Source organism: Chiloscyllium punctatum, chromosome 12, assembly GCF_047496795.1.
Source record: "Chiloscyllium punctatum isolate Juve2018m chromosome 12, sChiPun1.3, whole genome shotgun sequence".
NCBI classification, from domain to species: domain Eukaryota; kingdom Metazoa; phylum Chordata; class Chondrichthyes; order Orectolobiformes; family Hemiscylliidae; genus Chiloscyllium; species Chiloscyllium punctatum.
Genome location: NC_092750.1, coordinates 44,334,871 through 44,362,709, shown reverse-complemented (window position 1 = coordinate 44,362,709; position 27,839 = coordinate 44,334,871). Strand labels below are relative to the sequence as shown.

The 27,839-nt window shown below is 42.0% G+C and overlaps 2 long non-coding RNA genes across 2 annotated transcripts; one reads left to right on the top strand and one right to left on the bottom strand.

Moving 5' to 3' along the window:
• The first annotated feature begins 4,291 nt into the window (after positions 1 to 4,291).
• On the top strand, positions 4,292 to 16,877 carry LOC140483478 (uncharacterized). Its single transcript, XR_011961972.1, has 3 exons — positions 4,292 to 4,388; positions 4,930 to 4,991; positions 16,033 to 16,877. It is a non-coding gene; the product is annotated as an uncharacterized lncRNA (long non-coding RNA).
• Positions 5,216 to 14,524, bottom strand: LOC140483477 (uncharacterized). The gene is made up of 3 exons (XR_011961971.1): positions 14,226 to 14,524; positions 13,776 to 13,929; positions 5,216 to 5,677 (listed from the first exon to the last, which is right to left on the bottom strand). It is a non-coding gene; the product is annotated as an uncharacterized lncRNA (long non-coding RNA).
• Positions 16,878 to 27,839: the final 10,962 nt, after the last annotated feature.

Below are 27,839 nucleotides of genomic sequence, written 5' to 3'. Positions count from 1 at the left end.
GGGCGTGGAATGCCCTGCCTGCAACAGTAGTAGACTCAACAACTTCAAGGGCATTTAAATGGTCATTAGATAAACATATGGATGAAAATGGAACAGCGTAGGATAGATAGGCTTCAGATTGGTTCCACAGGTCAGCATAGCGTTGAGGGCTGAAGGGCTGCACTGTATCGTTCTATGTTCTATGCTTTACATCTCTGTCTCAACGTCTTCACAAAAAAAGGGAAAATATACCTCTTAAAGCCATTATATTATTACAATTAGCTCTAGCTTACTGGTCCCCTTCATCTAGTAGGAGCTGTGGAACCTTTTATCCAGCAAAGACAATGGGAAACTTGAGCCCCTATCTGGAGACATCAGCCCATTATGAGCGTTCCCACAAGCTGTAGTGCTTCTCTTGTCTGTATCACGATGCTTCTGCTCTGGCATCCAACCTTCCTTATCCTCAGGTTCAAGCTGCTGAAAGGCAAGCAGGGTGCTGAGCTTCCTTGAATTGACAATGTGAACATGCATTCCCCCTGGCTAATACACTCCACACATAACACATGCCTACCTCTAGGTGCGCATACACATTGAGAGCTCGGATTGTCATTCATGCTTGTTGCACAGAGTTTTATTCACTCTCTTGTCACTCTGCAGTTGCCACCTCGCCACCCAATGTGAAATTCTGTGCCTTAGTAGAAATTCCTCTCTCTAGTTGGGTTTGTCCATTTCCCTCCACACTGATTTGGGATCATTTGTCAGGGACACCTTGCTATTTGGCTCACTAGAGTTGGAATAGACTAGAATTCGTACTGTGTGGAAACAGGCCAGAGTGGTGCTCCAAAGAGTATCCCACCCAGACCCAGACCCTAACCCTCTATTTCCCATACCTAATGCACCTAACCTACACATCCCTGAACACTAAGGGTAATTTACCATGTCCAATCCACCTAACTGACCAGGAGAGAAGCTCACACACAGTCTGTGAACAAGTGCACAGTTAATGTACCAAATGACAAGCACTGTTAGTTTGCCACTGACCATAAAATGCAGATCATTATGGTTGATTGAATGAGAAGAGATGATGAGCAATGTAGAGTGACCCATATTTTCAATTGTGCATGCTGATTGTAACTGCTGCTGAGAAAGTACAGCCGGTCAGTCAGCATTTGAGGAGCAGGAGAGTTGATGTTTCAAGCGTAAACCCTTCATCGGGAATCCTGATGAAAGGCTTATGCCCGAAACGTCAACTCTCCTGCTCCTCAAATGCTGCCTGACCGGCTGTGCTCTTCTCGCGCCACACGTTTTGACTCTGATCTCCATCATCTGCAGTCCTGACTACCTGCTACTTGTAGCTGTCGCCAACTAAGCTTGCAGCAAGGACCCCAAATTAACTTCAGCCCTGAAGAAGAAAACAAAATAATCTCTCCAAAATGTGAACTCCTGATACTTAGCATCGATACTATGTGAAAGGCATCCATAAAAAGAGGATTAAGCTTGTGAATGCTGCCTCTGTGGGTAAACATGCCATCAGAATTCACTGCCTCAGACAGTACACAAAGAATGGACAATTGGCTCGAGCACGAGAGAGGCTGTATGCCTTGGATCGACACCTCTTTATGACTAAGTGGGTTCAGGATAGAAGGAAACAAATTTGAAAAGGGGGAGGATGATTTGTCATGTTTTGTATTAACTAATTCCACACCCACCCCACAGTCACCGGAATTGTCTATGGCACCTCCCCCCATGCCCCTAAACCCCACCCTCCACTGTTTTGAAGAGTTTTTGTTATTTGTTGTTTTAATATTAATGTAAAGGATTCAACATTTATCTGAATTGAGAAACAACTTCTTATTTAACAAGCCCAAGGTTTAGCTGCTGAAAAGCAGTGCTACAAAATGAGAGATTCTTGCTTATTGTCAGAAGAGTGGAAGGAAATAGACATATTCTGTTTCTATGTCTTAGCAGTGCTACTATAGCTGTTAAATTTTGGAGATGATTATTCAGTGAAGACCAGTTTCACTGCAAACTGACACAATTAAATATTGAAAAGGTTAGGGTCACATTCTGAAACCAATTCATTAAACACTGCAGACATTCCACAAGGCTGATAATACAGTTCAGAATGCTTTTAGCTTCAGGAGGAATCTAGCAGTCAAAATATTCAGACTTCAATACAATCAGCCCATATTTTCTAAGTAACAGGGTTGCAATATTTTAAAAATTAAATTCAGGCACTGACAAATGTGGTCGCACATAAGATATAAAGAACTGTGCAATGATATGAACAGACTTATGTGTTAATGATGCTTCTCGGACTCTGTGCTTTGTTTGTGCTCTGGATATTTCAGTTATTAAATGAACAATTGATCCATTCATCTTTAAGGAAGGTTCAGTGACCAGGGATAGAAACCCTGACTGCTCTGTTTTCTCAGTTCACTTCTGTAGAAATCTCACCCTTTTGAATAATGCGATCCATGTACTCTGCATGAGGAGAAATAATTGTTCCATTGATATTAAAGTGATTAATTTTACTTTCCCAATATGGAGCAATGCACCCAGAATAGGGAGAACTGAGTTAACAACATGACTTTATCAACGGAGAGGCAGAGGGGATCCAGTGAGAAAAGGAATTTGTTCTGGGGAAAAGCTAAGCGTGAAGTGCTTTTAAATTACAGGGAAACATTAAAGAGAAAAATAATCAGAGTAGTTAATTCAATCGAAAGACATGTTGTTTAAATGAAAGGATTGGGCATTGTGCAGCAATTGGGTCTGATCATTCGACCTTGAGCTCAGGGTTCATGTGTTTGAGGAACAGCTGCACCATAATAGAAGGACCTTTGGAAGGCTGTGAATTTCCTGCACCCACATTCTAGGAGATGGTAACCCCATCGCCACAGAGGATTGAGGAGACGAAGAAGAAGATGACGAAAGACAGGACAGGAGTCCTCTATATGCATCCCACAGTCCAACTGATTTAAACCCAATACCTTACTGGAGTATGTAACCATGGAAACGCGGAGCGAAAGACTGCACGGAAATATGGTGGGTTGTGGGGGAGGTGAGAGTATAGCAAAGTATAGACAGTCACCTCTGGAACCACTTCAAGTTAATCTGTTGAAGTCCAGTACACAGAGCTTCAGGAGATAGTGAGAACTCTTAAAAATATCTGAATTATTGCCAATGTTGAATACAAACATGCAAGTTAAAGGCCTGCAGAAATACAATAGAACACACTTTTATTGTCAAAAGGCCAAGTCCAGTGATGGAGCGAGCACAAGGGGAGTCCCACGATGGAACGGAGCGAGCACGGGGTGTATCCCACAGGGGAACGGAGTGAGAACGGGGTGAGTCCCGCGATGGAATGGAGCGAACACAGGGTGAGTCCCACAGGGGAACGGAGCGAGCACGGGGTGAGTCCCACAGGGGAATGCAGCGAGCATGGGGTGAGTCCCACAGGGGAACGGAATGAGCACGGGGTATGTCCCGCGATGGAACGGATAGAGCACGGGGTGAGTCCTGCAGGAGATTGCAGCGAGCACAGGGTGAGACCCACAGGGGAATGGAGTGAGCACAGGGTGTGTCCCACTGAGGAATGGAGTGAGCAAGGGGTGAGTCCCACAGGGGAACGGAGTGAGCCCCACAGGGGAACGGAGTGAGAACGGGGTGAGTCCCACAGGGGAACGGAGTGAGCACGAGGTGAGTCCCACAGGGGAACAGAGTGAGCATGAGGTTGTCCCACAGGGGAATGGAGTGAGCATGAGCCATGTCCCATGGCGGAACACAATGAGCATCGGCAGAGCCCCGTTGTGGAACAGGGTGAGCATGGGCAGAGTCCCGCAGCGGAACAGAGCGAATTGGCAATTCCTGGAGGGGGGTTGGAATGAGTCCTGGGTGGAGGCCAGTACATGGAGGAAGTGTGGCCTTGTGTTCTGGGGCCTGCAGCCATGGCCTGGAACCAAAGTACTTATGGTCACTTACTATCATTCTCGATTTTTTTTTCTCTGTTTCACTCTAGTCTATATTATTTTTTGACTATATTATTATCTAACTGCATTTTATTTCTCTCTGGAGGTTTTGTTCTTAGGTACTTGTACCTAAGATGGCGCTATTAAAGGCAGCCATTGTAAAGACTGGCTGCCTGCTTTGAATCTGTATGGCATTGGACCAGTTCTGGGGGCAGGAGAGGAATTTCAATTTGCTGTGACAAATGTTATTGCAGAATGGTTAATGTTACTTGGGCAAAGTTTGAAACTAATTTGCCAGGGGAATACACATGAGAGTTAAAATTAAACAAGAGAAGAAAGCTGCAGAGGATTGCAACAGGCAACTAACACTGTAATAAAGAATGGTTCATAAAAAAGAGAGATCAGGCAGGAGAGATAAATATAAAACAGCCTAAAATGAAGGTAAGCGTGCATAAAAGCAAACACATTTTAAATACGATTGATTAGAGACAGCTGCAAGTTGCCACAATGAGGGCCTATGAAATAGAAGCAATAACAGAGACTTTACTCAAAGAAAGGGAAGACTTCTCTGTAACTGGGCCAGCTCAGCCTTTTATATTAGGAGCATATTAATACAGCTCGCCAATCAGTTTGACCCAGGACTGAATGCTTCCAGTTTGTTGGTGAAAATGTCATAATGTTTTTGTACAAACCTAATACTGTCTGCAGTTAACCATTTACTGAAATCTACAGATTAAGTTATAAAGTACTAAGCATCAAGCAAGGTTCCATAAAGGTCTTCATTGGATGTGCAGTGGGGCTTATCAAAAGAAAAAGCTGATACCATTCCATAGGATCAGCTAAGCCTTTCGTGTTAGGAGTGTGTAAATACAGCCAACTTTGTTCAACTTGCAACGGAACACTGGAAGTTGGATGATTAAGGGAGTTGGATAAGGATGGGAAAAGGGTGCTATTTTGCTTTTACATTTTCTCTTGTTTTCAGCCTCCAGGAATTGGTCTTTACTTTACGCCGGGAGAAGAGGCCAGTTATTTCCTGAGTGTCCTGTAAGTGACTAAGATTTATTCTACTCCTAAGGTTCAAATTGGCCTGGCAGCTTATAGTAAGTTCAATAAAATACAAAGAAGTTTAAGCAAATGTATTATTGAATAAAGTACTTCAGTTTATTAGAGCACATGAAAAATGGCAGGACTGGTGATATGAGCTGAAAATGTGTTGCTGGAAAAGCGCAGCAGGTCAAGCAGCATCCAAGGAACAGGAGAATCGACGTTTCGGGCATGAGCCTTTCTTCAGCACCGATGATATGTCACGGCAGCAGCATATGGGAATTCCTTGATGCTAAGTTGGTCAAAATGTTTGAAGTTTGAGCAGTTTCAGCACTGAGTCAATGAGCTGGAGGCTGAATGTCAAATGCTGTGATGCATCAGGGAGGGGAAATGTACCAGCAGGCTGTCATACCTCTTCAGATTCTGCATAGTCAGTATAAAAACATAGACACGAAACTGAGAAGCAGAACCTTAAAGATCATAATCTCTGCACTATAACTTGAACCATGTGCAAATACACTTCAGACTAATCGGATTACAGAGATGAAAGCATGGCTGAAAGACTGGTGTGGGAAAAGGGAATTTTATTCATCTGGCACTGGCGCCAATGTTGGGTAAGTGCGATCTATACAGATGGACGCATCTCCACCCTCTGTGCGAGGACCGATGTTCTTCTGAATGCATATCTAAGGGAATAGAGAGAAATTCCAATTAAATAACGGGACTTACAAATCACATTTAGGAAGAGGCAGGACTTCAAAGTGATGAGATAAGGCGAAAGGTAGAGGTCTAAATATGGGCAATGATAAATAGACTGTGACTGGAAGGAATAGAGCATACAAATCAAAGAGTAAATCGAGAGATAAAGCCAGAGGTAACAAAATCGGAATAAAATTAAAGATTCTGGGTGAGATGTTATGGGCCTGAGATTTGTGGCAGAAATGGGCAAGAAGCCTGTCAAGACCTATCTCGACGTCAGGAATAACTTGTTACATCTTTTTTTCATCTGCCGAGCATTGAGGCGGGTTGCCCATTAAGGAGGATTTTGTTAAACACTTTAATTAAAACTCCTTTGAATGCATTTTAATGACCTGGTGGACAGGTTACAATCACAAATTGCATAAATTTAATGGAATGCAAAACTAAAGTAAATGATCGAAAGAGGTAACAGAATTCAGCTGAATTCAGTGGACAAGTATATGACAGATGTCGAGGAAAAACACAGCCGTACATTTCAAGAGGGAGAACAGTAAGAAGTGAAAGCTCAGATTTTTCTTCCAGTGGCAAGGGAGTGGCTGAGAGGCAACGAGAAACTATTGCCAGATTTGTATAAAATATTAGTTACTCTGCAGCTGAAATATAATGTTAATTCAGGTCACGATATTTTAGGAACGATGGCAAGATCTTGATGAGAATGCAAGAGAAGTATTCTATAATGGTAGTAAGGTCCTTGTGTCAAGGGACTTGAAAAGATTAAATGTTCTCATTAGAGAAGGTTTATTTAAGAGGAGATTTGAGAAAGGTGTTCAAAACATGAATAGTTTTGGTGGAATAAATAAGGAGAAACTTATTCCCATCAGTTGAAAGGTCAGTAACCAGAGGACAGGTGACTGGCAATAAAAACTAGAGTCAGCTCTACTAAGTTAATTTAACATAGTGACCTGTTGTGATCTGGAATGCATCAATTTGATGGTTAAGTAGATAAAATATTAAGGGTAAAAAGAGAATTAAGAAAATGCATTGACAGATCAATGGGAAAAGAGCAAGTAAGTGATATTCATTGTATAGAACCAGCGTTGTCACAAATAGACTGTGTGGCTTTCTTCTGTCTCTCTCCAATATCTTTGTACATTTTCTACATGCTTTGGTGATGGCCAATTTGGAACTGACTGTCTCCATTTGCAATTAATTAAACCAGTAATTCAAATTACCAGTGAAGTGGGAAATTGCAGTGACTGATGAGAAGCTGCATGCAGCATGAGAAATTTGGTTTCTCTTATTTAAGTCAAGCACACAGTCCCTTGGATGTAAAGAACATTTTAACATGTTCCTTTTTCATCTTAATTGCAGTGAGAATAATTAGGGAGATAGATTTGACTTGCACTTCAGAACAGGCAGTGCATAAGCAAAGCAATTATTCCTTGTGGCAAGGGACTTGGGGTTCCACAATGAATTCAGCATTGGACTCATTTGAGTGAAAGGACTAGCTGCAGTTGTTTGCCAGTCAAGGCCAGTGGTTCTGTCCACTGCTGATACTGAACTGTCTCACATGCTGGTCTGAGAAAAAAAAAATGCGACGCAGAGTGTGTATTTCTGTGAAACCAAGAGAATCACTCTTACTCATGTCATGAGCAAAACATCCTTCTGCATGGTTGAATTCGATGATGTTTGCCTATTTACAGGCCTGCTGCAGTCTGAGGAACCTTGTTCTATTCCATATTTCCAGCAGGCGAATGATATAACTGGAGCTGAACCTATACAGCTTTTGTTCACAGAGTTGCACACATTACAAAGGTGCACCAATGTCAACCCCATTTTCAGTTTGTTCCTTTGTACTTTTCAAAAACAAAATCTTATTTAAATTAGCTAATTAAACTAAATGACGAGCTTTAAGGGGCCCTGTAACTAAGATCTAAATCTCATCAGTAACTTAAAATTTAATTTAAAATGTCATTTTGAGGGTTGAAGATACATCCCTCCTGTACCTATAGTTATGAAATGTCTGCTCTTTTATAAAGGAGAACAACTAAATCCCCATTCAATGGCCACTATCTGAATAAAATGAAACGCTATTACTATGCCTTGGATGTCAATGGGGTCAATAAAATGCTGCTGTAACTTTTAAGTCTTTCAGGTGCAATGGTTGTTGATCAAACACTCCCCCAATCTTTTTTTGTTCTTTCATTTTAGACAAAAGCATTCCTTCTCCGGTGTCATGGATTGAAAGTTGCATTGTGGCACTGTGTACAGTTCTGATTCTGCATGTTTCTTCCTGAATCTTGCTGTTTCTTCCTGAGAACTTCACAAAGGTGCTGAAGAGGGTGGCAATACAGAGTCATGGATTCAGACAGCACAAAATAGACCCTTCCGTCCAACTTGTCCATGCCAACCAGATATTTTAAATTAATCTAGTCCCATTTGGCAGTACTTGGCCAATATCCCTCTAAACCCTTCTTATTCATGTCCCCAACCAGATGCCTTTTAAATGTTGTAATTGTACCAGCTTCCACCAATTCTTCTGGCAGCTCATTCCATACATGCACATACATTCCATACATCTTCTGCTTGAAAAAGTTGCCCCTTGGGTTCCTTTTTAATTTTTTCCCTTCTCAGCATAAACCTATGCCCTCTAGTTCTGGAGTCCCCCAACCCAGGGAAAAGACCTTGTCGATTTACCCTATCCATGCCACTTATAATTTTATAAAATTCTATAAGGTCACCCCTCAGCTTCCGATGCTCCAGGGAATATAGCCCTAGCCTGTTCAGCCTCTCCCTACAGCTCAAATCCTCCAACCCTGGCAACATCCTTGTAAGTCTTTTCTGAACTCTTTCAAGTTTCACAGCATCCTTCCAAAAGGAAGGAGACCAGAATTACACACAATATTCCAAAAGTGGCCTAAACAACAACCTGTACAGCCGCAACATGGCCTCCCAACTCCTTAACTCAATGCACTGACCAATAAAGGAAAGCATACCAAATGCTTTCTTCACAATCCTATTGGCCTGAGACTTCACTTTCAAGGAATTATGAACCTGCACTCCAAGGTTTCTTTATTCAGCAAGACTCCCCAGGACCTGACCAATAAGTGCATAGCCCTGTCCTGATTTGCCTTTCCAAAATGCAGCACCTCACATTTATCCAAATTAAACTATATCTGCCACTCCTCAGCCCATTGGTCATTCTAATCAAGATCCTGTTGTAATCTGAGGTAGCCTTCATCACTGTCTACCACCCCTCCAATTTTAGTGTCATCTAAAAACTTACTAACCATACCTCTTATGCTCACATCCAAACTATTTATATAAAATGATGAAAAGCAGTGGATGTTATTTGGATGGACAAATAAGAAAGGGATGATTACTTTATTGGGATCGTATGATAAACCCCCTCCCTCCCCCGCCATCATCAATAGTCAGAGGGAAATTGAGAAACAGATTTGTAAGGAGATTTCAGTCATCTGTAAGAATAATAGGGTGGTAATGGTAGGGAATTTCAACTTTCCAAACATAGACTGGGACTGCGATTTAGATGGAGAGGAATTTGTTAAGCATGCACAAGAAAAATTTCTGATTGAGTATTTGAATGCACCTATTAGAGAATGTACAAAATCTGACCTACCCTTGGCAAATAAGGCAGGGCAGGTGACTGAGGTGGCAGTGGGGAAGCACTTTGGAGCCAGCAACCCTAATTCTATTAGTTTTGAAATAGTGATGGAAAAGGATTGACTGGATCTAAAAGTTAAAGTTCTAAATTGGAGGGAGACCAACTTTGATGGTATTAGGCAAGTACTTTCAAAAGTTGATTGAGTGCGGACGTTCGCAGGTGAAGGGACAGCTGGAAAATGGGAAGCTTTCAGAAGTGAGATAATGAGAATCCAGAGACAGTGTGTTCCTGTTAGGGTGAAAAGCAAGATTGGTAGGTGTAGGAGATGCTGGATGACTAGAGAAATTGAGGGTTTGGTCAAGAAAAAGAAGGAAGCATACGTCAGCTATAGACAACAGAGATTGAGAGAATCCTAGTATAAGAGTATAAAGGCTGTTGGAGTATACTTAAGAGGGAAAACAAGAGGGCAAAAAGAGGACGTGACCTAGCTTTGGCAAATGGGGTTAAGGAGAATCCAAAGGAATTTTATAAATGCAAAAAGGACAATATGTGAGACAAAAAAAAAATCCAAGTACTGCAAATACTAAAAATCAGAAACAAAACAGGAATTGTTGGAAAAACTCAGCAAGTCTGGCAGCATCTGTGGAGAGAAAGCAAAATTAACATTTCAGATCCAGTGACCCTTCAGAAAGGAAACAATTGTGAAATTGGCTTCAGGTAAAAAGCTTTCAAAGATGTTTGTCTGGTTTCTGGAGACAGCATTTTAACTTGGATATTTTTATATGATTAGATTCCCTGCAGTGTGGAATCTGGCTATTTAGCACAACTAATCCACACTGACCCTCTGAAGAGTAACCCACCCAGACCCATTCCCCTACATTTACCTCTGACTAATGGAAAACATGGACATTGACTACAAACCGACTGACTCCCACAGCTACCTAGACTACACCTCCTCCCACCCTGCCCCCTGTAAAAACGCCATCCCATATTCCCAATTCCTTCGTCTCCGCTGCATCTGCTCCCAGGAGGACCAGTTCCAATATCGAACAACCCAGATGGCCTCTTTCTTCAAAGACCGCAATTTCGCCCCCCCTAGACATGGTCGACGATGCTCTCCACCGCATCTCCACCATGTCCCGCTCCTCTGCCTTTGAGCCCCGCCCCTCCAATCGTCACCAGGACAGAACCCCACTGGTCCTCACCTACCACCCCACCAACCTCCATATACATCATATCACCCGTCATCATTTCCGCCACCTCCAAACGGACCCCCACCACCAGGGATATATTTCCCTCCCCTCCCCTATCAGCGTTCTGAAAAGATCACTCCCTCTGTGACTCCCTCGTCAGGTCCACACCCCCCTCCAACCCAACTTCCACTCCCGGTACCTTCCCCTGCAACCGCAAGAAATGCAAAACTTGCACCCACACCTCCCCCCTTACTTCCCTCCAAGGCCCCAAGGGATCCTTCCATATCCACCACAAATTCACCTGCACCTCCACACACATCATTTACTGTCTCCGCTACACCCGATGTGGCCTCCTCTATATTGGGGAGACAGGCCGCCTACTTGCGGAACGTTTCAGAGAAAAGCTCTGGGACACCCGGACCAACCCAACCACCCCATGGCTCAACACTTCAACTCCCCCTCCCACTCCACCAAGGACATGCAGGTCCTTGGACTCCTCTATCGCCAGACCATCGCAACACAATGGCTGGAGGAAGAGCACCTCATCTTCCGCCTAGGAACCCTCCAACCACAAGGGATGAACTCCGATTTCTCCAGTTTCTTCATTTCCCCTCCCCCGACCTTGTCTCAATCCCAACCCTCGAACTCAGCACCACCTTCCTAACCTGCAACCTTCTTCCTGACCTCTCTGCCCCCACCACACTCCGGCCTATCACCCTCACCTTAACCTCCTTCCACCTATCGCATTTCCAACACCCCTCCCCCAAGTCCCTCCTCCCTACCTTTTATCTTGGCCTGCTTGGCACACTTTCCTCATTCCTGAAGAAGGGCTCATGCCCGAAATGTCGATTCTCCTGCTCCTTGCATGCTGCCTGACCTGCTGCGCTTTTCCAGCAACACATTTTCAGCTCTGACTAATGGACCGAACACAATGGGCAATTTAGCATGGCCAATTCCACCTGATCTGCACATCTTTGAACCATAGGAGGAAACTGGAGCACCCGGAGTAAACCCACACAGACATGGGGAGAATGTGCAAACTCCACACAGGCAATTGCCCGAGGCCGAAACCAAACTTGGGTCCCTGGTACTGAGAGGCAGCAGTGATACCCACCATGCTGCAATTTTGGAATAGAGATTCTGTCGTGAGCCAGATTTTGGGTCACTGAGATCCTTTAGAGAAGGAAATCTCTTGCCCTTACTGGTCTGGCCTGCATGAGACTCCAGACCCACAGCAATGTCGTTGAAATATAGGGCTATCTACACAATTAGAGAGTTAGTACTGAGGTATTGAAACACTGTCAGTGGGTTAAGTATTGAGGGAATGCTTCCCTGTCAGAGGACCAGTGCTGCAGATTGTCTAAGATTGAGTGTCTGAACCCAATTCTCCCATTTAGGGGTGCCCTACAGTAATTCTCCCATTCAGCATTGTCCTGCACCAATTCTCCCACTATCTGATGCCCTGCTCCAAATTCTCCCATTTAGTGCTATATTACCCCTTTTCTCCCATTTTGACAACTCTGCACAAATTCTCCCACTATCTAAGATATTGAAGCACTGTCAGGTGGTCAGACCTGTGCGAATGTATTATTGTGAAAGGGTCAATATTGAGGCAGTACCTTTATTATAAGAGATTTAGAACTCAGGGAGTGTCACATGACTTCGGGTTAAGTACTAAGGTATTGCAGCACTATGAGAGGGTCAGAACTGAAGGAGTGTCTCATTGTCAGAGGGTCAATACTGAGGGAGTGCATCATTGTCAGACAGTCAATGCTGAGACAGTGCCTCATTTTAACAGCGCCAGAATTGAGAGACTGCCACACGATTAGAGGATCAGTACTGAGATATTCTAGATTTATCAGAGAGTCAGTTCTGAGGTATTGAAGCACTGTGAGAGCTTCAACACTGAGGGTGTACCTCATTGTTAGAGGGTCAGCATTGTGGGAGTACGTCAACCCTGAGGCATTGCCTTACAGTGCAGGACTCTGAATTGATTAGTGGTTCAGTACTGAGACATTGCAGCTCTATCAGAGGGTCAGTGCTGAGGGAGTGCCTCATTGTCAAAGGGTCCATTCTGAGGCAGTGCCTTTTTGTCACAGGCTGGTACCTCATTGCATGGGGATCAGAATTGAGGGTGGACCACACATTTAGAGGGTCACTACTGATAGTGGAGCACACTGAGAGAGACATGTGCTGAGGAAGCCCTCATGATCAGAGGCTCAATACTGAGGGAGTGCCTTATTGTCAAAGATTCCTTCCTAACAGAGTTCCTCATTGTCCGAGAATCTGTTCTGAAGCAGTGACTCACTGTAATGGAATGCTGCATGATTAACGGATCAGTACTGAAGCATTACAGCAGTGCCAGAGGGTCAATTCTGAGGCAGTAGCTGATAGCTAAAGGCTCAGTCCTGGGACACTGCCTTGTTGTCACACAGTCAGTTTTGAGGGAGGGTTTCATTGTTACAGGGTTAGTCCTTATGGAGTGCTTCACTTGAGGGAGTCAGAGTTGAGGGTGTTCCCCACAATTAGATGGTCAGTACTGGGGCTTTGTAGCTCTATCAGAGGGTCAGTGCTGAAGTACTGCCTCACTATCAGAAGGTCAGTGCTGAGGGAGGGCCTCATTATCAACATGACCATACTGAGGGAATGCCTCATTGTCAGATGGTCAATGCTTCATTGTTAGAGTGTCAGATACTCTCCCCCCCCCCCCCCCCCCCCCCCCCCCCCCCCCACACACCCATTTTCTTCACAGCCTTCAGCCCCCAATTCTGAAGAATAAGTTCTTGAGTCTTCTCTGTGCAGCAGCGACCTCCATTAAGCTGCACCAGGGACCCGCATTGATTCCCGCCTCAGTCGACTGTTTGTGTGGAGTTTGCGCATTCTCCCCCTGGGTTTCCTCCCACAATCCAAAAGATGTGCAGGCCAGGTGAATTGGCCATGCTAAATTGCCCATAGTCTTAGGTGCATTTGTCAAGGGTAAATATAGGTTAGGGGAATTGGTCTGGGTGGGTTACTCTTCGGAAGGTTGGTGTGGACTCGTTTGGCTGAAGGGCCTGTTTTCATACAGTAGGGAATCTAATTTGAAAAAATAAATGTGTCCACCTGAACACTACAGAGTCACTCTTTTCCAAGGATTTAGTACTGCATTTTTCCTTCTCAGTTCTAAAATGCAATTGAAAATGATAAGGATTTATCAAAGCAAACAAAAATGAAAAAATAATTGCAATCCATTCTGGTTTACATATGGTTTGTAGCGTATTGTTTTACCTTAATATTCATTTCACTTCAGTGATTTTTATTATCCACAATGTGAATGTGTTGTATAATAGCATTATTTATCTCCTTTCTCTTTGTATTTCTGCAAACTCGTTTGTTGGCGTAATGCACGAAGAGGATCTGCCATTTACACCGGACAGCTGTTCTGTAAAAATATATTGTACAATTTTTGTAGGATTCATGTGACAGAGGTTGATAAATTATTAACAACTAACATTTTACTGAGCCCAACACATCTGACAGCGAAGATTTAACATTCATTTTATTCAGTGTAAGTATGGACATAACTATGAATTAATTTGATTTCAGGATTATCTCCAGCAAAGCTGAAGAATAAAAAAAATGTTCTGGCAATACAAAAAGCAATTCTGGAAATAGATTCTACACATTAAACAAAGACCCGCCACTTACTTAAAGAAGAATTGGTCTTGTCTAGCTTACCATATGTTGTGAAGAGAGGCTTCTTGATGTCCTCAATCATATCTTCTCCCGAAAGAACTGATTCCAATGTATTATATTTGTACATAAAGTTAAAGTTTTATTGTATGCAACATGAGACATGGACTAAACTCCCCATTACCATCTGTTTTCCACTCACCATTTTAATCACATATATCTTGGGTTTCCAAGTTTGTCAATTGGAACATTGAAACATAGAAAACAGGAGTTGGAGAAGGCCATTGGGCTCTTTAAGCCTACTCCATCATTTAATATGACCATGGCTGATCTCTAACTTAGTATCCTGTTCCCACTTTCTGCTCATATCCTTTGATCCCTTCAACCCCAAGAACCATATCTAACTGCTTCTTAAAAACCTTCAGTGTTCTGGCCTCAACCACTTTTTGTGACAGAGAATTCCACAAGCTTGTCACTCTCTGGGTGAAGAAATTTCTCCTCATCTCAGGTCTAAATGGCCAACCCCATGTCTTTATGCTGTGAACCTGATTCTCGATTCCCCGCTCAATTGAGACATTTGCATTTACTCTGTTCAGTCTTGTTGGAAGTTTACATGTGATCCCCCTAATTGTTCCAGAGAATATAGTCCTAACTAATCCAGTCTCTGATTACCCATCAGTCCTGCCATCTCAGGAATCACTCTGGTCACACAAAAGAGTCAAGCAACTGTGTACTGTTACAGCTGTCACAATATGCAGCTGTCACAATGGCCAGAATCCTGTGCTTGTGATACAATCCCTTAATGGGGTGAGTTGCTTGAGTCTTTTGTGTTTCCCTTCTCCCTTCCAGCATTCCAAGGTAGGAAGGCATAGGACTATCCTCCTGGCCTGCTGCCAAGTGAGGCCCTAATTGACCAGTTAAGGGGTTTTTGGTTCTTTAGTTACTACCATGCGGTGATAGAATATTGATATTGGCTGCTGTGAAGATGTTAAATCTGTGTGTGTTTCAAATAAAAATGAGAGGTAGTTTATGTTGTAAGTGTGCTTACAGATGGAGTAGGTTTTAGTAACCAGAACTTTTCATTAAACTGGATGCATTGTACACAGAGTAGGAAGAAAACCCTATGAGATCTGTGGATTAAATTTTACACACTGAGTGTGGCATGACCTGCCATTTCCTGCTATCCAATTGTTAACCGCTTCCTGTACTCGACTATAATGTAATGTGATTGACAGTGTTGGAGGGAGAAGGAATTATCCAGTGTTTTGAGAAAATGGAAGGGCTACTGCTGGCTGTTACTGAGAGAGGTGGAGAAATTGAGAGGTCTGCTCTTTCTTACTACACTTGTTAAGCTATATAAATGTTTCCTTCATTGACTCTGGGAGCAATGTTCCTGGAATTTACCACTATCACACTTTTCTCTAGCCTGGTGGTTTCAGGTCTTAGTATTTTTCCTATCATTGCAGGTTGATTGAACATCTCTCCCTCACGTATTCCATTAAGATCTTCGAGAAGACATCAGAGAGTCTGGAGGCCATTTTATGATTGACTGTTAAGAATCTCCACTTACCAATGGTATCAGAGATGAGCCTTGCTGCAGTGAATGTACCCAAATTTTAAAAGGTGCATTTACAATTTAATTAGATATTTTAGGCCTACATAATCTCACCAGATAGATTTTGACCAGAAACAAATTAGTCCTGTCTTCTGGCTCTGCCTATCTACAGTTCTCAAGTCACAAAAGCCAATGCTGTCTGAATTATTTGATGTCCATTACTGTTGTCTCATTGATCTTCAATTAGATTTTCAAATATCTACCACTAATATCTTGAACTCCTTTCTTTATATACAGCCACTACTGCCACCATGATGTACATTTTGCCTCGAGGAGGGTATCTCACCTGATACAGCGATGTTTATGCTGACTCTCACAGCATAAGAACTCAGTGTGGTGAGCACAGAACTGAGAAGTCGAACTGTAGCTCATCACTAATATGTATCATTATTACAGACACTTCAATGCCTGGACTGAGATTAAACTATATGCTTACAAAGAGTAAGCATGCATTCATCAATGTGTCATACTTCAAGTTAAGATGGAGTCTTGAAACCCCAGGTCACATGCTGTGATTCAGTGATGATATCATGAGAATGTCTTTCAAAGATATACTGACTGTGGAATATAACACAATATCTGTTCCCTACCAGATTATGTGAGCTGAATGACAAGCAATTATAAACATGACCTAAAGGTTCAAATGAAGCTTCAAACTGATGGTACATTTAGTAGATACCCCATCAGCTTAAAACTAAGAGCTGACACCAATCCATCTTTCCAAGTTTCACTATCTCTCACATTTTTCTTTACATGTTTGTTTCTCTTCTAAAATGTTTCATTTTAAATTTAATATATATTACAGAAATCATGAACCATTCCCCTGTCTGAGAAGATGTCAAACTTGCAATTGAACTGGGAACAATGAGAGAGCAGTGGAGTAGCTGCTGTTCAATCTTCCCTTAGAGTTACTTTAATTTGCTGTTATCACTTAGTGCCGACAGTTGGAATTTGTCACACGAGAGATTGAAGAAGCTGAAGTATGCTGTGACAAAGTGTATGGGAAATCTACACATTACCAGCCTATGCCATTGGATGCCTCTTTTTATAACACATTAGCTTTAAAATGTAATTTAGATGGAGTTTGGATAACATAACAAATGAACAATAAAGACTTCTGTAACTTGCAGGCTATTCAGAAACATGTAATTAAAGTGATACTTCACTGTCTATAATGCACAGTATTCTATAAATGTATGGACAACTTTGTAATTCTGTTCTCCTAGTGTAAAGATTCAGGCTAGGCATGATGGGTTTATAAAAAGGAGCCAGTTGCCACGTGACCTGAAGCATTTTTTAGCAAACGAAGTTCAGGGGTTTGGGGAAAGCTAAAATAAGACTCTCAGATGATTGAAAATGACATAAATAGGATTTCAGACATTTTGACACTGCTTCACCTGTATACTAAACATGCTAAAATTTACTATCATTTGTCCTGTCCTGCTAGGTGAATCACTAAACATGGTTACAATGAGAAATGTTTTCTCCACCTTTTGTTTTTGTATATTGTTTCCCACATTAGCTTTAGTTGCTGAGGAATTAAATTGTTTATTCTGGATTAAAATGTGATCATGTCCAAACATCTGTCCTAATCTGCCATATTCATGTGACCTCGACCATGCAACATATTCCCTGCAGCTAGATATCTTAAGCTTCACTTCAATAAAGTCCTTGAGCTGAACACACTGCTGTGTTGTACACTTGAAATATGGTGTCAGAACTGGCGAATATCCAACCTGAAATAAAAAAACACAGCTGTAAAGCTGTGAGCTTTCACTCTTAACAGAAATACGATGAAGATGACAATGAAAACATTGCTTAGAAAAAAATAACTGCAGCCTTTCCTGTAGCAGGTCCTGTTCAAATAATTGGGGGATATGAAAGCAGACTGGGAGACTTTTGATGAACAATTTCAGAATTATGCAATGGCTACAGATTTGTTCAGCAAAACGAAACAAGCGCAAGGTTTTTCACTTTCTCACTACTGGAAAAAGACTGCTTCAAAATATATTCCACACCATTGCTCTCTGAAAAGCAAACAAAAAATGCTTGACAGAAATTTTAAAAGCTTTTAGCCCCAAATGAACATTAAATATGAACAGTACATTTTCAATACTAGGGACCAAGATGAAAAAGAATCCATATGTAATATCATCAAATCAGCTCACAAAAACATACGACTTTGTGCAATGCAAGATGAGACAGGATTGTATTAAGAATAAGGGATTCAGAAGTGAAAGCACAGCTACTGAGAAAATAAATGCACTTTCACTCAGGACAACGTAATGCTGGCATTATGAATCAATATTTGCAGCATATTCATGGCAGAACAGACCAGGTCTTTCATTATACTGACAGATCAACCAGGCACACAGTGCAGAATTATCACTGAAAAAGAGAGAGATGCAAATACTGCAGAAGACATCATGCAAAAGAGACGAAGGCAGTTCCAGTGTGGGGAAACCAGCATTCTCACTGCAAATAATGGAATCATTTTGCACACAAGTGTATGGTTAAAACAAAGTAAGAAGGTATAGATGGCCATTGGAGAAATGATGGCTGAAAATTCCACTGAGTCACTATCAAGCATACAACAGGTTGCTTCAGTCAAGTTGATAGATGAAGCATGGTTTGTAATTGTTGGAATGAGCACTTGCAGCAGGACAATATCAAGTCAACATCAAATGTCAGATAGATATTGGGGCATCATGAGCATCCTGACATTCATAGACTATGCAAAGTGGCTCAACATGGCAATCCAAAAATGAAACACTCAAAAGTAAGGCTGAGGTGATATAATGTGCTGAGATGACCAGATTACTCAGTGAGCTCACTGCAATAACTGGAGTTTTAGATCATAGGCAGCAACCAAATGTCACTTACCTCAGCTGAAGCAAGTCTAAACCTAGGACTGGTAACCCACAAAAGTGCCAAAATAAATTGACATTGTGTTGCAGCACACGAAAGCATTGACCATGAAACAGTGCATAGGGTTAGAAACTCCTCCAGGACACTATCACCTCAAACTAGATGAGAATGCAAGACAAATACAGCATCTGCTGAGGAATCAGCTTCTTCCAAGATTACCTTGAAAGTAAAATTTGAAGCATAAGGAAAGATAATGTAGAATCAACAGAATCTGTCAGCAGCATGGTTGGAGTGAAATGACTTGGCAAGTTCTGAGTATGAATTCACTCAAAGGATCTAAACAAATCCCTGAAGAGACCTTGCTCCCCCATGTCTATAATTTGTAGAATCATCATAGAATCCCTACAGTGTGGAAACAGGCCATTTGGCCCAACAAGTCCATACCAACCCTCCGAAGACCATCCCACCCAGACTCATTTCACTAATACTATAAATTTATCCCTGACTGACCTAATCTACACACCCCTGAATATAAAGGGCAATTTAGCACAGCCAATTCACCTAATCTGCACATATTTGGATTGTGGGATGAAACCAGAGCACCCAGAGGAAACCCACGCAGACACGGGGAGAATGTGAAAACTCCACTCAGTCACCCGAGGCTGGAATTGAACCCGGGTGGCTGGTGCTGTGAGGCAGCAATGCTAACACGGAGAATTGAAGGAATTTTGCCACAAATTGCAAAGGCAAGAAGATCTGATTTGATTGATTAGTTGTAGGATTGCTTAGCTCTGTCGATCATTTGCTATTCATGCTGATTGGTGTACACACTGTCCTGTTTGGCATCTTGTACAAAGGGAATACAGTCATCATCCTTAAGGAATTAAGAAGAGAGGTTATAAAACATATTCATGCAGACCACCAGGGAATTCAGTCAAATCTGAGGACGGCTAGAGATATGCTCCACAGGCGAAACATGAACAATGAAATCAAGAAACACATCAGCCAGTGCAGTTTTGTAATGACTACCAAGCTAAGCAAGTTAGAGAGTCACTGATGACACGCTATCTAAATTCTGCAGTTCTGCTACATCCAGTCGTGAATGTTGGTGGACAATTAAACAACCCACTGGAGTAGGAGACTTCACAAATATCCCCATCCTCAAAGATGGAAGGGTCTAGCACATCAGTGCAAAAGATAAAGCTGAAGCTTTTGCAGCAATCTTCAGCCAGAAGTGCCGAGTGGATGATCCTTCTTGGCCTCCTCCAATGGTCCCCGGCATCACAGATACCAGTCTTCATCCAATTCGATTCACTCTACATGATATCAAGAAATGGTTGGAGACATTGGATACTGCAAAGACTTTGGGCCCTGACAATAATGCTGAAGACGTATTGTTACGACATGGAGGAAATCCTCCTACTTAATTTAAACCAGCAACAAGGAAAAGATTTACTGCATGCAGTAATCTATGAAAATTTGTGTTTTGGAGATGATAGTCCACAACCACCTGATGAAGGAGCAGTGCTCTGAAAGCTAGTGCTTCCAAATAAACCTGTTGGACTATAACCTGCTGTTGTGTGATTTTTAACTATGAAAATTCGAGGGGCCAAAGAACTATTTAAAGTAAAAATTAACAACTTTACTTCTTAAAGTATAACAGAGAATAATTAACTAACACTATTTACAACTCCTTCCTCTAAACTATTGTTTATTTTCCCTTCTATAATACTAGTCCAATAAAACCCCTGATTAAGATTTCCTGAAAAATTCAAATTTTAAAACCAGCCAGCGGTCAATCTTCTCATTATATCATCCTCTGTAGAGTTGCTCTCCAGGTCTGTGTTGATGATTTTCTCTGTGCAAATTCCGTCTCTAGACAAGTATCTCTCAGACAGTTCTGACTAGCAGCATATATCTATTGGTCTATTGGTAGTTCTTTCCCAATTTTTATTTTTACCTGTCTTATATCCCCAAAGCACACAATATACAAAATTCAAGCTTGATTGGAGTTTGGCTTTTTTGGGGGTAAAATTTAAACTGATTGGCCAAATTCAAGTTTGTTTTTGTCTCCAGGCAACCAACTGCCCCAGCTGCTGGACCACATGTTACATTGTATCTTATTCAGAATACTTTGTGCTGTGTGGTAGCTCTGCTAACTTTTAACTCTCTTAAAGGTACAGTAGACCCACATCTTCATAACACCTTCCCCCTTAAGAAAAAATGAACCATCATAATGAAAATGTGGCTTTATTTTTTTCTATGCTTTAAATACATTACCATAACATACCGATAACTTTAATCTAAGTTCACCTTAACTTCTTCCAATATAACTGTATATATGGATATAGCATTAAATAAATACAAATCTCATTTGCGATTACATTCTTATGACCCGCATCATGTACAATTTTAAAATTAACAGTCTGTAACATAAGACTTCAATGAAATAGCCTCATATTCTTGTCTTTAAAGCATTCAAAGAATGTAAGCAGATTGTAATCAGTGTACACAACCGTTTCCAACACATTGTTCGTAACATAAACATTAAAATGTTGTAAGGTCAGTACCAAATTCAATAGTTCTTTTTCAGCCGTGCAGTGTTTCCTCTGTAGGATGTTGAGCTTCTTTGAAAAGTAACCAACTGGTGGTTCAATCCCATCCTCATCTTCCTGTAGGAGTACAGCTCCAATTCCTAAGTCACGAGCATTGATGGCAACTTCAAAAGGTTTTGGAACATTTGGTATAGCTAAAACTGGTTTGGTGGTTAATATTCATTTCAAATAGTCAAATGCCTCTTGGCATGACTCTGTACACCAAAACTTTGTATTCTTCTTCAGCAAATCAGTTAATAGTGCCACTACACAGCTGAAGTTTGGAACAAACTTCCGATAGAATCCGCTGAGTGCTAAGAATCGAAATCCCTCTTTCTTCGAGGTTGGTTGTGGAAATTCCTCGATGGCCTTCATATTTGCATTCCGTGGGGTCAACCTTCCAAGACAGATGTTATGTCCCAAGAATGTCACCTCTGCTTTCATGAATTCAGTTTTCTTTAAATTTATCACCAGTTTTACTTCTTGTAGCCACTCAAAGAGATCTGCCAACTGTACCATATGATCTTTCCCGGCCTTACTAAAGATCACACAATCGTCCAAGTAAGCTGCGCAGTTTGTTAACCCAGCCACAACTCTGTTCGTGAGTCTTTGGAATGTGGCGGGTGCATTCTTCATTCCAAAGGGCTTCATTTGAAACTGATACAGCCCATTTAGGGTTACAAAAGCGGCAATTTCTTTCACCATCTCTGACCATGATGGTCAGTAACCATGCATTATGTCCAACTTGGTGATGTAACTGGCTTGTCTGACTTTTTTGATACAGCCCTCCAATCTAGGAATCGGATATGAGTCCGATTTTGTAATGGCATTGACCTTCCAATAATCCATGCAGAATCATTGAGTCCAGTCCGGTTTGGGAACTAAGTTGATTGGCAAACTCCACTCGTTCAATGATATCCTCGTCAACCATGGCCTCCTCCTCCATATGGGCATGTCTGGCTTTGAAAGGATTAAGCCGATCGGGCTATGGTTTTATCAGAGCAGTATTCCCCACGTCAATGTCATGTACAATAGCATTAGTCCTCCCTATCTGATTCTTATACATTTCCTTGTACTGCAGTAACAAATCTTTCAACTGCGTTCTGTGCTCCTAAGACAGATAGCTTACTAACCTATCCCACTCCTCAAGCACATATTCATTTTTTAGTCTATTCTGAGACACTTCAAAATCCACAACATCTAGATTTGATTCCTCACCCTGCGGGGCAGTAACACCTGTTTCTCCAGTTCTTTCTCTCTAGCATAATATGGTTTCAACATGTTCACATGACATACCTGACATGCTCTTTTTCTATCTGGCATCTATACTAGACAGTTCATAGAGCCATAGAGACGTACAGCATGAAAATAGACCCTTCAATCCAACCCTTCCATGCTGGTACTTGGCCCATATCCTTCGAAACCCTTCCTATTCAGATACCCATACAGATGCCTTTTAAATATTGCAATTGTACTAGCATTGTCCACTTCCTCTGGCAGCTCATTCCATACATGTACCACCCTCTGCGTGAAAACGTTGCCCCTTATGTCTCTTTTATATCTTTCCCCTCTCACTCTAAACCTATGCCCTCTAGTTCTGGACTCCCCGATCCCAGGGAAAACACTTTGTCTATTTATCCTATACATGCCCCTCATAATTTTGTAAACTTCTATAAGGTCACCCCTCAGCCTCCAACGCACCAGGGAAAACAGCCCCAGCCTGGTCAGCCTCTCCCTATAGCTCAAATCCCACAACCCTGGCAACATCCTTGTAAATCATTTCTGAACCCTTTCAAGTTTTACAACATCTTTCTGATAGAAAGGAGACCAAAGTTGCACGCAATATTCCAACAGTGGTCGAATCAATGTCCTGTACAGCCGCAACATGACCTCCCAACTCCTGTACTCAATACTCTGACCAATAAAGGAAAGCATACCAAACACCTTCTTCACTATCCGATCTACCTGCGACTCCACTTTCAAGGAGCTATGAACCTGCACTCCAAGGTCTCTTTGTTCAGCAACACTCCTTAGGACCTTGCCATGAATTGTATAAGACCTGCTAAGATTTGCTTTCCCAAAATGCAGCACCACACATTTATCTGAATTAAATTCCATTTGCCAAATCTCAGTCCATTGGCTCATCTGATCAAGATCCTGTTGTAATCTGGGGTAATCTTCTTCGCTGTCCAACTACAGCTCCAATTTTGATGTCATCTGCACACTTACTAACTGTACCTCTTATGCTCACATCCAAATCATTTATGTAAATGACAAAAAGTAGAGGACCCAGCACCCATCCTTGTGGCACTCCACTGGTCACAGGCCTCCAGTCTGAAAAACAACCCTCTACCACTACCCTCTGTCTTCTACCTTTGAGCCAGTTCTGTATCCACATGATTAGTTCTCCCTGTATTCTGTGAGATCTAACCTTGCTAATCTGTCTCCCATGGGGAGTTTTGTCGAATGCCTTACTGAAGTCCATATAGATCACATCTACTGCTCTGCCCTCATCAATCCTCTTTGTTACTTCTTCAAAAAACCCAATCAAGTTTGTGAGACATGATTTTCCACACACAAAGCCATGTTGACTATCCCTAATCAGCCCTTGCCTTTCCAAATACATGTGCATCCTATCCTTCAGGATTCCTTCCAACAACTTGCCCACCATGGACGTCAGGCTCACTGGTCTATAGTTCTCTGGCTTGTCCTTACCACCCTTCTTGAACAGTGGCACCGCGTTAGCCAACCTCCAGTCTTCCGGCACCTCACCTGTGACTATCGATGATACAAATATCTCAGCAAGAGGCCCAGCAATCATTTCCTTAGCTTCCCAAAGAGTTCTACAGTACACCGGATCAGGTCCTTTCTGCATTTCAAGACATCCAACACTTCCTCCTCTGTAATATGGACATTTTTCAAGCTGTCACCATCTATTTGCCTATATTCTATATCTTCCATGTCCTTTTCCACAGTAAATACTGATGCAAAATACTGATCAAATACAAAATTTAGTATCTCCCCCATTTTCTGCGGCGCCACACAAAAGTCACCTTGCTGATGTTTGAGGGGCCCTATTCTCTTCCTAGTTACCCTATTGTCCTTAATGTATTTGTAAAAACCTTTTGGATTCTCCTTAATTCTATTTGCAAAGCCTCTTTTTGCCCTTCTGATTTCCTTCTTAAGTACACTACTACTGCCTTTATACTCTTCTAAGGATTCATTTGATCTATCTTGCCTATTCCTGACATATGCTTCCTTCTTTTTCTTAACCAAACACTCAGTTTCTTTAGCCATCCAGCATTCCCGATACCTACCAGCCTTTCCTTTCACCGTAACAGGAATATACTTCCTCTGGATTCTCATTATCTCATTTCTGAAGGCTTCCCATTTTCCAGCCGTCCCTTTACCTGCGAACATCTGCCCCCAATCAGCGTTTGAAAGTTCTTGCTTAATAGCGTCAAAATTGGCCTTTCTCCAATTTAGAACTTCAACTTTTAGATCTGGTCTATCCTTTTCCATCACTATTTTAAATCTAATATAATTATGGTCGCTGGCCCCAAAGTGCTCCCCCACTGACACCTCAGTCACCTGCCCTGCCTTATTTCCCAAGAGTAGGTCAAGTTTTGCACCTTGTCTACTAGGTACAGCCACATACTGAATCAGAAAATTGTCTTGTACTTAACAAATTCCTCTCCATCTGGACCCTTAACACTATGGCAGTCCCAATCTATGTTTAGAAAGTTAAAATCCCCAAGCAAAGCCACTCTATTATTCTTACAGATAGCTGAGATCTCCTTACAAATGTGTTTCTTAATTTCCCTCTGACTATTAAGGGGTCTATAATACAATCCACTCCCCCGGCCTCTCATGCCTCCATTTCTATCCTTCCTGTCGCATTTGTATCCTGGAATACTAAGCTGCCAGTCCTGTCCATTCCTGAGCCATGTTTCTGTAATTGCTATGTTCCTAACCATGCCCTGAGTTCATCTGCCTTCCCTGTTAGGCCCCTTGCATTGAAATAAATGCAGTTTAATTTATTAGTCCCACTTTTTCCCTGCCTGCCCTGGGACTGTTTCACTCGCTTCTGTTCTCAACTATACCAGTCTCGGATTGATCTCTTTCCTCACCATCTCCCTCGATCCCACCTTCCCACCCCCCACCTTACTGGTTTAAATGCTCCTGAGCAAATTTCCCTGCCAGTATATTAGTCCCCTTCCAATTTAGATGTAATCCGTCCTTCTTGTACAGGTCACTTCTACCCCAAAAGAGATTCCAATGATCCAAAAATGTGAATCCTTCTCCCTTACTCCAGCTCCTCAGCCATGCATTCATCTGCTCTATCCTCCTATTTCACCTGACTTAGCTTTTTCTCAATTTGATTGGGACCACTAAAGCTGGCTTTTAATGGATTTCCTATCATTGGTAATAGTACTAACATGTTATCCCCTTGGCAAAATGTCCAAGTCTCAGAACGTTTATCTGCCATCTGTTTTGTTCTACACTGTGCCTTCTCTAGGTGCTGTTTAGCTAACTCACCTACCCGATTTTGTCTCTTCCTCAACTTTGGCCCTATCAATTTTTCTTTAATTATTTTCAAAGGACCTCTCACTTCATGCCAGAACATTAACTCAAAGGGAGTGAACTGATTTGCTTGGGGAGTCTCTAATGTGAATCAGTATGAATGGGATACCTTTATCCCAATCATTTGGGTTATCCTGACAGTCTGCTTTCTGCATGGTCTTGAAGGTCTGATGCCACCTTTCTAAAGCTCCTTGGGATTCAGGATGACACACATTGAATTTAAAGTGTTGTACACCTAAACTATCCATAATCTCCTTAAACAGCCTAGCAGTAAAATTTGACACTTAGTCTGACTGAACCTCTCTGGGTAGTCCATACCATGCGAAGAAAGCTACTAACTCCTCTACCACCTTTTTTGCTTTGATACTCCATAATGGAATTGTCTCCAGAAATCAGGAAATTCATTATCGTTAACAACTACTGGTTGTTGTTCTAGTTCTCAGGAGGGGACCAACACAATCAATTATAATCCATGGAAAAGGTTCTTCAAATGTGTGAATTGGCAACAAAGGTACTGGTTTAATTACCACCTGTGGCTTACCTAACATTTGGCACGTACGACACATGCTTGTGCATTCCAGGCCAATAAAAATGTTTTTGTACCTTAACCTGGGTTTTTCATACCCCTAGGTGACCTCCAACAGGTAGTTCATGTGCTATCCATAATACCTGCTAATGCTACTGGCAACCCAGTCTGGTGTACCTCGGCCCATTTCTCCTCTGCATTAGCCTGCCATGATCTCCATTTCTGTCTTAGTGTTCTATCGTTCAGATTTTAACCCTCCAGAATATTCTCTGCCTCCTTTTCAGAGTACGCAATATATCTTTTATTGTCTTGTCTTGCTGTTGCACGTCTCTTAGCCTTATCAGGACTAACCTTTTGGCTGACCCTCTGCCTGTTCAGGTTTTTCCTGCACCATTATGTCAAACAGAGAATCTGCTAACTGAACCTCAACTCCTTCTTCTTTCTCTTTGCTTTTTTGCTTTGTGCTGTGAGTTATGATAGTGGGATCTGGTTACCACGCATATTTCTGTTTTAACTCCTCAGTTTCTTGGTCTTCCTTGGGCTTCTCCACAACGAGGGGTGTCATTCTCACCTTGGATCCTGCCAAATTATTTCCACGAACAAACTGAATTCCTGGAACTGACACTCTGTCAATCACTCCCACTGTACCTTCCCAGTCTTGTGTTGGCACTCCAACTTGATCTTACATCGGGGAATGCTAAATTTCTATCCATCTATCCCACAGATTACCACACTCTCAGTTAACAGATCAAAAAGAGTGCATATTCGCTCACTCTCAGCGACTGGTTAGATCCTGTGTCTCTCAAAATTATAATTTCTTGTCTTTCTTCCCCTGTTCTTTCTGAGTAAACTTTACCCACAGAGGCAAATTCTTTGCAGAGATCAGGTTCTAACTCCATACCCAGCCCCTGCCAAGGCTGTGCACTCTCCTGTAGCTCCTCGGCTTTTCTTGGGGTCTCCTATGCTACCTTCACTAATGCTACTGGCTTAGCTTCTTTTACTACTTTTTTTTCCTAGTGCCCTTCTGAAACCACCAGCACTGTACCTTTCTGTGTCTCACTCTATTACAATGAAAACACCTGAGGTCTTTCACCTCCTGTCCATCCTCTTAGGCTTCTTAAATCTGTGGTAACATCTTACCAGTGCTCTCTACTCATGGTTTTGTAGTATAGGATCTCCCCTTCTCCCAACATTTATCCCTCACAGGACAAAAGTCTGGCCGGAAGCTTGTCTTATGCCCCAACATGTTCTCATCTGCTAATTCTGCTGCCCTTCTCACTTCCTCAACTTTATGTTCCTCCATGTGAATTCTTACCATTTCTGGAAGTGAGTTTTTAAACTCCTCCAGCAAAATAGTCTCTCTTAGAACCTCATAGGTCTTAACTATTTTTAAAGCACTCACCCTTCTATCAAGTCACTATGTTTATTTCTTTCAAATTCAACATAAGTCCGATCTGGTTCATTCTTTGTAT